This window comes from Hypomesus nipponensis, chromosome 17 (genome assembly GCF_054491055.1).
Source record: "Hypomesus nipponensis isolate SF chromosome 17, ASM5449105v1, whole genome shotgun sequence".
In the NCBI taxonomy this organism is placed as follows: domain Eukaryota; kingdom Metazoa; phylum Chordata; class Actinopteri; order Osmeriformes; family Osmeridae; genus Hypomesus; species Hypomesus nipponensis.
In genome coordinates this window covers 15,622,207-15,632,405 of record NC_140377.1, presented here as the reverse complement: position 1 = coordinate 15,632,405, position 10,199 = coordinate 15,622,207, and the positions used below count along the sequence as shown (strand labels likewise).

General features: G+C 38.5%; 1 pseudogene; it reads left to right on the top strand.

Annotated features, from left to right (window-relative positions):
* Positions 1-4,193: 4,193 nt before the first annotated feature.
* Positions 4,194-10,138, top strand: LOC146253692 (uncharacterized; annotated as a pseudogene).
* Positions 10,139-10,199: the final 61 nt, after the last annotated feature.

The following is a 10,199-nucleotide window of genomic DNA, read 5'->3' as shown; positions in this document are numbered from 1 at the left end:
GGAATGGTACTGTAATCTTCTGCATTTAGCCATAGGTTCTCATCCACATCACATCTTATGTCATCTAGGGCAATACACCTAGGAAAGAATCTTCTGGCATGCCTGATCCATCCCTGGCAATGTCCAGGCATTCAGCATTCATTGCGTCCAGGAGGGACATTTGATCATGTGTATGGTGGTCATACAGTAAACTTTCCACCTCCATGAGGAAAATGATTATTTTATTGGGGGTTGAGGAATGGAGAGTAAGGTGGGAAGAAAAGTGACACCATTCTGGGATGGGCTGCAAACCACGCGGTGACTGCACGGGAGTGGTGAAATGCCACATTGTCCCATACAAATGTTGGCTGATTTATTCTCTCTGCATCCCTTTCCTCACTTATTACAACCCTTCCATAGAGATTGTTTTATAGCATTTTATTTTTTGATTTGAAATATATTTCATTACAATATTACTGTAGAAATTTAGCAAATTTCTGTCTCATTCAGTTTTAGATGATGTTATTGTTTTGAACTGAAGTTTAACAGTTTTGAAAACAGTATGTTAGCATGTGCAAATTGGCCTGTAGGTACATAAAGTTTTGGCAGTTGTTGTGTCGAAGTGTTTTATTTCTCCATGAAGGGGCTTATTTCCCCGATAATGACCGGCGTTCTATACATTATCCCGCTTATTACCCGACTACACAGCAAAATATTCAGTGTAGTTTTGAGTTATTTTTATGGTGTTAATTTTTCAGAGTTGAAAAGTGTTGATTCTGGTGTTGATTTGAATGGCATCAACACTTGCAGAATGAATCAGTAGTCGGAGTCAGCGTAATTACAGCGAGTTTACATAATTGACACTGGTGATGGGTTGATCTGATTTCTGGTTCTTGCGCATCGTTTCCTTTTTGATTAATGGCGGACGCGATGTGGAAGAAATGTAGATTTCCTGTTTGCTTACATGAGAACATACTAACTAGTATCCAATGACTAGTTCTCTTGATTAGTGAATAATGTAAGCACACAGGAAATCTAAATTTCTTCCGCAGCGACCACGAGCAGAGGAGAGTTCAAACAGGTATATTTGATAACCAATTGAGTTTTTACCAATTTTCATGTTTCATTTACGTTTCTCACAATTCAGAATACTATTATTAGTACGTTTCTCAACATTGTCCGTGTGCTAACTTTATTTCCTTTCAAGTACGACGACAGACCATCGATAGGATCTTGAGGCCATTTTGCTAGTTCGCAGGCAAACTGAGGTAAGAGTTGCATAGTTTATTTAAGCTAGCAGTTTTGAACTGTTCTTGTATCTTAGAATCTGTGATAGATAACAGGATAAAGTATTTGATTTAGCTTAATGTTAACTGTTTAACCTGTTAATGAGTGAGTTCTAAATATTTCAGACGCTTCCACCAGAGTGAGTTATTTTTGCAAAACGGAAGCTAGCTAGCTATAGTTAGGTTCCGTTACCTAGCATACTACTCGTGCTATGCTACTACCTGCTAGTGCTGCTTCTTAGCCTCCTAATTGTACATTTTTAATCCATAATATAGCGTTTGTCATAGTTTGTCTACAGAAAAATAGACGGTTGGAATGTTCAGAATCACATGTGTGACGGTACTCTGTGGGGCCCGCTTTCGAACGATCACATGTGTGAAGCTAACTAATTCACAGGTTAATGAGGCAAATTACAGCATCCACACTCCCTTCTCGGTGCTCACGTTATTTGTGCTGCTAAAATAAGGCGTTCAATACAATATTTTAGTATAACTGAACGTTATTTGACGTTTTAAGTGAGCAGCAGTCGAGCAGCTGAGTCGAAAGGCGAAGCTCTCTATTTACCAGTCGATCTACGTTCCTACCCTCACCTATGGTCACGAACTATGGGTAGTGACCGAAAGAACGAGATCGCGAATACAAGCGGCCGAAATGAGCTTTCTCCGCAGGGTGTCCGGGCTCTCCCTTAGAGATAGGGTGAGAAGCTCGGTCATCCGGGAGGGGCTCAGAGTAGAACCGCTGCTCCTCCGCGTCGAGAGGAGCCAGCTGAGGTGGCTCGGGCATCTGATTAGGATGCCTCCTGGACGCCTCCCTGGTGAGGTGTTCCGGGCACGTCCCACTGGGAAGAGGCCCCGGGGAAGACCCAGGACACGCTGGAGGGACTATGTCACTCGGCTGGCCTGGGAACGCCTCGGGGTCCCCCAGGAAGAGGTGGTGGAAGTGGCCGGGGAGAGGGAAGCCTGGGCCTCCCTGCTTAGGTCGTTGCCCCCGCGACCCGATCCCCGGACAAGCGGAAGATGACGAGACGAGACGAGTGAGCAGCAGTAACGCGCAAATCTTTATTTATTTTTATGTGTAGCGTCACTGTGTCCAATCCCGACCGCTGTAAACTAATATTGTCCAAACCCACCCAGTTTCCGGTCTTTTTGCCACCATTTTCTTTTGCAATTGCTAGCAAAGTGTAAGTAATATTATTTTAGGCATACCAAACAATCTACGTGTCAAATTTCATAAACATATATGGACGTTTACATGTCTAAATAATTTAGGAAAGTTACATTGATGAGAGAAAGCCGAAAGACCACTCGGGTGACGCTCGGGTGACGCTTTTTACTATGACATGAGAAGAGTTCAACAAAACATCCAGCAGGTGGTGGTAAACAGCGTCTTTATCGGCTCTAGTAAAGGATAAGCTAACTCAAAAAAAAAATACAGTATTTTGTTCGAAAGGTAAGAAGTTAAAGCTTAACGTGAAATCAGTAAATCCGCTGAAAACGTGATACAATCATTTTTATCAATATTTGAAGTGGTATTTTATCAGAATGTTAGCTAAAAAACGGTCGGGATTGGACACAGTGACGTTACCTAAAACGCGCAGCTTCTGATGGTCAATATTTTACAAGTATAGCATAGTCTATACCTACAGCGATTACACTTCTCTGCAATGTAAAAGGCAGCAGAGATCATTTATCCATCAATCAAGCAAGAAGCGCTTAGCTGAACTCTGCCAGTATGACTTAAGTTATCATGTGCTCATCATATGAGACCACGTGTATACTTCATCTTCAATATGTAGGCTACTACAATTCCATTATAGTAGATACAAATTAATTTGCTCTAATTTCACTTTAATGTAACATTTGTGGGGTGTTCACGGGAACTTCTTTACTATTAACAACGTCAATCATTTTTCTTTTTTCTTTTCTTGACCAACAGCTTTCAACATGCTGGTTAAAGTTCAGTATCAAGGTGTTAAGACATTTGTGAAATAGCTCAGCGATTCTACGTTCCAAGATTTTCTCAATGACACTGTAAGAAGCTTAGAAATGTACTTGGTCAAATATAAATATGCTTGAAGTATACGCCAACTCAAGTACACGAGGCTTGTGTATGTTAACACTATGGTCTAATTTGTTGAAACGTTAAGAATCACTGTACCGATTACGGATGTGCATACACTGCAAAGTTGTCACTTTGCCGTAACATAATAGAAATGCATTGTGAGAGATGTAGTTTATGGTCAATGCACGCTGTAAAGCAGCGAAGACTTATTTCAATACACCATTTAATCTTTTGCGGGCCACATAAAATGACGTGGCGGGCCACATTTGGCCCGCGGGCCTTGAGTTTGACACATGTGCCCTAGAGTGTCAAAGTATATGGGAGCTGTACCACTTAATTTGGGTATGACGTTTACGCCAAAAAGCATAGAATTTCATGTGTTTCTTTACCATTAACTAACTTAAGTATTAGTTACAAAAGAAATAACCTTTTTTTTTAAGTTCATAGTGCATTTATGTTTACAGATAAGCCTACAACTTTTGATTTTTATAATGTATTAGAAAATGTTCACTTTTTTAATGAACATTAACAAGTGCCATTGACAAAAGTAGGCTACTGTTTATTCTTAGTGCATGGTGACTAAAAAAACTTATTTATATTTGTTTTATGCTCTTAACATTACTTTTAAGTTAAGGGCAAATTTGGCTTAGCCATAACTGCAGCTCTTCAAGTCTTTGATGACACCGACACCAATGTGGAAGAGGACATCTTCCATGAATTGATCGAAGGCAGTCCACATTTATGCCTAACTGTAAGATCTCCGGAAAATATTGCTGGTTTGTTTGAGGGTAAGTCTACACCATCTAATTAGTAAAGGGCAGCACAGCACTGGGCCTTGAAAGTTGCAATGATGTAGCTGCCTAAGGATGGTTCAGAAAGCTCTGATTCCATCAGAAATATCTGCCTTTCCGAAGCTGAATGGAGGTATTAAGTAATGTGTGTGAGTAATGACATTTTAATTTTTTTGTTGAACTAACCCTTTAATTTTTATTTGTGATGGAAAATGATTGCTTCAGAAGAACATTCTGATTTTGTTTTTGGATTTAATGCCTTTAGAGAAAACATTAAAATTATGTTTTACTTTTTTCTGTCAAGAGTTTTCACCTACAAGAACCTCAACCCCCAGCACATGCACTGACACACTTTCACTCTCTTCAACTGACCATGACGAGACCCAGAGTGCAGTGGAAAATCAAACGGCAATGGGCAGCATAGACGCTGAAAAGGCAAAACGGGCATGTATGCATGTTTTTCCTTATGGTTAACTTTTCCCTATAATTTCACAATTTCATTAGTCTTCATGTGTTCCCCTGTATTGTGGGCAATGTTTAATCAGACTGTCCAAGATGCACTGGAGAAAAAATCTGGTGGTGAGGAAGTGCTTGAAGAATACCAGACAGCAAAAACTTTAAAGCACAGCACCAGACGTCAGCTTGTTAATATTGTTGTCAGTCACATGACAGAAATTCATGGGTAAGACTTTAAAGCACAGATGCAATAAAAACACACAGCTGTCGATGTAGAAAACAAGACCGTTGACCATATGTATATGTGTGTGTGTATATATATATATATATATATATATATATGTATGTGTATGTATATGTATATGTATGTGTATGTATATATATATGTATATATATGTGTATATATATACATACATACATACATACATACATACATACATGCATACATACATACATGCATGCATGTATGTATGTATGTATGTATGTATGTATGTATGTATGTATGTATGTATGTATGTATGTATGTATATATATATATATATATATATATATATATATACATACATACATATGAAGAGAGTGAAAGTGTGTCAGTGCATGTGCTGGGGGTTGAGGTTCTATATACATATATATATACATATATATATATACATATACATGTATATGTATATGTATATATATATATATGTATATATACACATATATATATATATGTATGTATGTATGTATGTATGTATGTATGTATGTATGTATGTATGTATGTATGTATGTATATATATATATATATATATATAACATTTTTACATTACAGGAGGATCCCCAGCCGCAAACAGCGGGAAACTTGTGCTTTGGGCATTATTTCTCTCTTTCCTAGCCCGAAAGACCCATTTTCAGCAAAAGGCTATGTAAGAATCGTTTGTATTGATGTACTTGAAACATAAACTACTTTGTATGTTATATGCTCCTTTTTTGTGGCATGTAATAGAAATTCTAAATTTTATGCAACATAATGACAATTTGTTCAAATTTTACAGTGTTCTCTTGTCTTTTTTGACAGGAGCATTTCTACGATCCGGGAAAGGGAACAGGGTTCATCTCCTGGCGCCTTAAAACGTTGTCGAGGAAAAACCCAAAACGTGTTCGTTTAGAGATGACTGAAAGTGGAGGACCAAGTCGACGAAAGAGGATAGATGATGTACAACAACTTGAAGGAGAAGCATGCAGAGAGGCAATTTCTTTCCTTGTCCACACAGCTGATGAAACTGAAGCAATGCAGAAGATGAAGGAAACTTTTAAGCATCGACAAGAACTTGTCCATAATCCTGACCGATCAGCTGACGTCCTTGATGTGTTCCCAAGATATTTGGATGTAAAAGGATTGGTAAATAAAACTTTTATTCCACTTTTCAAAGATTGTTTAAGTGTATTTTAGTTATGCCTGCTTTTGGTTACTCTTTAACATAATTGCTACTTTGAGTCATTTGTTCATATATTTATCACTCTGGCTCGTACATGCCTTTCAGACATAGTGATAGACTGAGAAATCATGAATGTGTGTTTACTTGAATTCTTTTAAAGTCTATCAACATGCACACTATCCATTTTGGTGGTAAAGGATAAAAAAAAAGTCCCAAGTATCCTCTTAGAAATTTTGTTAAAATGCTTTGTCATCAGATAAATCAGGACTTTGCTCTGCTGTTCAATGCTGAAACATCCAACAAGTTTCTTAAGAGGTGGGAGACTGCATTCAAGCAAAAGATCATCAATGAAGCCAAGTCTCTTACTTCAACAGCAGAAATTTGGTGTCTTCTCAATGCAGCTGGTGGACAAGGATCTGAAAATGGTTGGCATTATTTGTGAGGATGTTATAATTTAATATTTGCTTTGGTTTCTTGCTTTTGTGAGCACCAAGTCTTTTTTATTTATTTATTTATCCCCCATGTACTCATTCAGATTGGGACAGTGACATGTCATCTGTCCTGCTGCTGTTGCATCTCCTGCCTCCTCCTCCAGGGAGGAAGAAGACCAAGATCAGTCCAACAGAGGCTGTTGACTTGTGCATTTTCATAAGGTAAAACTCACAATGCTGTTGCAAAGATTTGGGTTATAAACCCTAGAATGCAGTGGTTTTCATTAATTGTCCTTGGGACTGAAGCCTCTGCACATTTTCCCTCTGACCTGACACGCATAAGGATAGGATGTCTCACCCAAAAATGTCACCCTCAGGTTGTTCCAAACCTGTATAAATTGTTCTACTGCTGAACACATATTTTGAAGAATGTTTGTAAACTAGCTGCTTTAGGCAGCCAGTGACTGTCATACTACTTTTCCTATTGTGGAAGTCAATGACTGCCCAAAGTGGCCTGTTTACAAACTCTTCAAAATATCTTCCTTTGTGTTCAACAGTACAAAGAAATGTATACAGGTTTGAAACAAGCTGATTGTGTGTAAATGACATTATTTTCATTTGAGCCTTCAGTCTAGTTCATGTATCTCTTCCCTAATGAGGTGAAGATCTGAAACAGGTTAGTTGAATAAGTGAGAAATTCAACATGTGCAGAGCCGTGGGTCACGACCAGGATTGAAAATTGCTGGCATGTGACTGTATAAATGTACCTTTTAGAATTTCTAACTGATTGCTTGCATTATATTGACCTACAGCTCTCCAATTTCCATGTACAACTCTTTGTTCTAATGAAGCAAGTCAGTCACATAGCTTGGTTTGGCTGAGGGTGAATTAGCAAAAAATTCTGGTGGTGGGGGGGGTGTTCCTTTAATGGTTATCCTTTCATTTTAATACACAAAGCAACTGGGTTTGTCAGGCACATAATGGGTTAAGGTGTGTCATATATTTTATTGATTTTAGTTATATTTTAGTTCATTTGAATGTGAGGAAGTTAACAGTAGCAGGTTTAATGCATGTATCATTTCACATTGTTATTCGTTTTTTTCCTGTTTAATCAATTTTTTTTCAGTCCTGCAACAGTATTGAAGGCCATCTCAGTGGGAGGGAGGGCCACCAGCCATTTCTACTGGGATCAGGAAGGATCAAGGGCAGGATCGACCACTTTTATGTTGTTGTGGACAAGCGCCTTATCCCTTGCTCTGGAACCAGCTCCTTAAGTGCCTTTGATGAACTTTTCAAAAGTTCACTATGTCTTCAACTTGTCCTACGAGGAAGCACTGGTCAACTTCTTTACCTTCCTGCAGACCACAGTTTACAACATAGACGTTGGTCTTTCAAGTGAGTCTCCCAGAGTAAGGGAACTGCGTGCAAAGCTTTTAAATTAGTTTAAATGTTAGTGTTTCCTCTGTAAAAGTTTGCATGCAAACAGCCACTCATTGATAGCTCATTTAAGAGTCGCACACAGTTTCTATCCTTCGCTTAAGTTTAAGTTGTTGTGTGCGCAGAGTGGCTGTAGTCGACAGTTTTGCTCATATTCTGGGTTTCGAAAGCATTTGAAACGTTTTCATGCTGTTGATGGCAGTCCTGCTTTTGATTTGTCATCAGGTGAACAGTCATCTCAAAATGTTTATAATAATCAGCCAGGTTCTTTGTTTGTTGGAGAAAGTGATCCCCAAGTTGCTCTCACTGAGAATGACAGCTTTTCCAGGAGAGAGACGGCAGATATATGTGCCTCAATTGTAGACAAATTACAGTGCAGTGGAGTAGCCAATAGCTTAGTATCATCAGTTGTTTCAGACCTTGAGGACCTCACTACAGAAATGCATACCCAAACTCGTCAAGGTGTTATTTCTGTCATTCCTCCTAATAACCCTGTCAGATCAGCTGTCGAAGAAAGTTTAGCTCATTTTGAGAGTCAGTTTTCCATGTTTAACACCAAAACAAAAATAACTAATTATTTCAATGAAAAATGGGGTGTTGTGGAACCAGTTGAAATTGTGCTTGGCATGAGATACAAACTGAGGAGAAACAAAAAAACTGGATGTTATGATCAGGTCCCAGTAAAGATACATATTTGTATGTCCCAATTTTGGAAACTTTAAAATGTATGTGTCGAAATGTAAATGTATGTACTCTGCTGACAGAATTAACAGGAAGGCAGAAATCACATTTTGAGGACTTTTGTGATGGAAGTTACTTCCAGAGTCATCCATTATTCTCTAAACATCCCAGTGCTTTACAAATTCAGGTGTACTACGATGACTTTGAAACCGCAAACCCTCTTGGTTCAAAACGTGGAGTACACAAGGTTAGTGCTCTTTATTTTGTGCTTCGAAATCTACCTCCCAAATTTAATTCAAGACTGATGAATATCCATTTGATTGCTTTATTTCATGCGCAAGATGTAAAAAAGTATGGATTTGACCCCATCCTGGAACCGTTGATCCGTGACATAAAGATTCTAGAGACAGATGGAATTGAACTACCCATATCAACGAGTAGAGTTTATGGCACAATATGCCAAATAATTGGAGACAACTTGGGGATGCACTCAATACTTGGGTTCACAGAATCATTTAGTGGGCATTACTCCTGTCGTCTATGTTTAACTGAAAAGGCTGATATCCAGTTGGTTTACAGTGAGGATGATGTTAAAGTTATTTTGCGTGATCGTTCAATTTATGAACAGCACTGCAGCGAGTTAAAATCTGACCCTCAACTCAAGTCAACACATAGTCTCCAGTATTTTCATGTGTGCCACAACTACTCTCTAGATGTGATGCATGATCTCCTAGAAGGAGTTGTACAATTTGAAATGAAACTATTGTTTGAGTATCTTTCGGAACATTTTGTTACACGCAGTGAATTGCTCTCCAGAATATATTCGTATGATTATGGATATTTGGAGAGAAAAAATCGTCCCACAAAGGTTAATCTAGAGCACAGTGGAAATAGCATAGGGCTCAATTCTATCCAGTCACTCTGTCTTGTCGGAAACATTCCGTTGCTGTTTGGTGATATTGTAGGGATAGGTGATAAAAATTGGCATTTGCTCCTGCTCTTACTTCAAATTCTAAATCTGGTGTTTTCCCCTTGTATTTCTAAAGGCATGACTGTCCTCCTGAAGCATTTAACAATTGAGCACCATGAGTTATTTAAAGAGTTGTATCCACAAAAAAAGTTGCTGCCCAAACACCATTTTATGGTGCATTATCCAGCCTGTTTTCGCAAAATTGGACTGTTAGTCCACATGTGGAGCATGAGGTTCGAGGCTAAGCATAAAGTTAAAAAAAAATACACTAAAGAATTTCAAAAGCATCACCAAATCTCTGGCAAAAAGTCATCAGATGTCAATCGGCTATCTTTGGGAAACGACACCATTCAGTCAAGTTGAGTGTGGACCAATGAAAACATTTTGTTGGAATGATGTTGAAGATGGTGAAAAGTTGGCGGGAATGCTACATAATCCAACACAAACAAGCATGCTTTCCATGAGCTGGGTTAAACTAGATGGGACAGAATATAGACCAGACCTCATTGTATGCAATGAAATTGAGAATGAAATTCCTGTTTTCAGTGAGATTCGAAAAATACTCTTCATTGACAGCACGGTGTCTTTTATTGTCGACAAACTTTTCACAGAAAATTTTTCAGAACATCATCATGCATTTAAAGTAGAGAGATACTGTGAGTTGGGTGAACTTGTAAAAGCCAACAGC